General features: G+C 46.9%; 1 long non-coding RNA gene across 1 annotated transcript in view; it reads right to left on the bottom strand.

Moving 5' to 3' along the window:
- Positions 1–1496, bottom strand: part of LOC122551875 — a 1022930-nt gene continuing 1021434 nt past the window's right edge. Inside the window, exons 2-4 of the long non-coding RNA XR_006312224.1 lie at positions 1038–1213; positions 495–782; positions 1–78 (exon numbers count right to left, since the gene is read on the bottom strand). This is a non-coding gene — a long non-coding RNA (uncharacterized LOC122551875). The remainder of the gene's footprint in view (positions 79–494; positions 783–1037; positions 1214–1496) is intronic.

Raw genomic sequence — 1496 nt, forward strand, 5'->3', positions numbered from 1 at the left:
GACGAACGACACCCTTTCCCTGCCAACAACAGGCAAGTAGTCCACTGCATTCACGCAATACTTCAGCCGATACTGCATCTGCTTGGATGAGGAGACATTCCACTATCAAGCATCATAGATGTCCACCCATTTCGATCAAAGTGTTTCTCTGCCTTGTCATTCAGAGAGCCCTCGAGCGCACTTCCTCCATTCCCCACTGCTCTCAAAGCCCCTTTACACAAATTAAGATAAGTTCACCCTTGCGCTCATACAACGGCTGACCAGCCTCTACATTCAACCAATAATCCTTAAACACTTCTGACAACTCTAATTGAACCACAACACCAAGAATACGTTGCTCTCCCCACCCCCACTACACCTCATGAGTACATCAAGTCTCGTTCCAGTCCCCAAATGTTTGGTGACATTGCCCCGTAAACCCTCCCGAACCCAAAGTCACATTCCCATACGACTTAAGGCATGGAAAAACTATTGGCACACTTTCACTCACTCACCTCCATCCCGGGTCCCAAACTGTCTTTCCAGGAAGAACTGATGTTCACCTTCTCCTCTCCAAACTCGTTTACTGTATCCAGTGGTTCGGATGAGGCCTACTCGTCATCAGCAAGAGCAAGAGTAAACTGAGGCCACGTTTCACTAAGCCTCTCAGCCTGGCCTGCAGGAGCCGGCCTGACCTCCTAGTCGTTGACTGTTGTAATTCGTTTTCCAGCATGTCCATCCTTCGCCTCCTTCTTTGCCACAGCGTATCTGACTGCAGGTTGTGGGAAACGGCACCTCATCCTCTGCGTGCAGAGAATAGGGACAGCATTAAGTTCTCTAATCTCAAATACCTCCATTTCCTATCCGCCAGCACCATTCCAGCCCCTCCCCGTCCCCCTTTTCCATTCCACTAACCAAGCATTTTTTTCCAGAAACAAAACAAATGCATTGTTCCCATCAACCAAGCAGACCGTACCCTCGATTTGATTTCACGTGTCCCGAACACACCACACTGCGATCCTCAACCACTACCCTGCTTAATCTATGGATTCATTTACACCCATCTCCAGGACCGAAGGAAGGTCACACCCGAAACTTTGATATCTTCACCTCCTGATGCTGCCGGACTTCCCTTGTTTTCCAAACTTCCTGCTTGTCTGCCTTGGATTTCACCATCTGCAGTTTTTTTTTTTGTCTCTTCTGATGTCACACGTAGGCCGACTGATTTCCTCCACTGAACTAAACAGGGAGAAAACTTGTCATGATTCGAGTTTATTTAATCATTAAATTCAAATTTATCGACTATGATTGGATTAGAATCTATATACATATAGTGATGCTGAGATTACGATATCTGTGCTTCGACCAGAATTCCTTACATTTGCTTATAGTTCAATGCAATTTTAGCTCAGTGGCCTTGTGTCGAAGTTGTTTGCACTGCTTCCTCACAGCGCGAGACAACCAAGTTCAGTTGCAGCCTCAGACGACAGCTTGTGTGGAGTTTGCACGTCTTCCCA

Source organism: Chiloscyllium plagiosum, chromosome 7, assembly GCF_004010195.1.
Source record: "Chiloscyllium plagiosum isolate BGI_BamShark_2017 chromosome 7, ASM401019v2, whole genome shotgun sequence".
In the NCBI taxonomy this organism is placed as follows: domain Eukaryota; kingdom Metazoa; phylum Chordata; class Chondrichthyes; order Orectolobiformes; family Hemiscylliidae; genus Chiloscyllium; species Chiloscyllium plagiosum.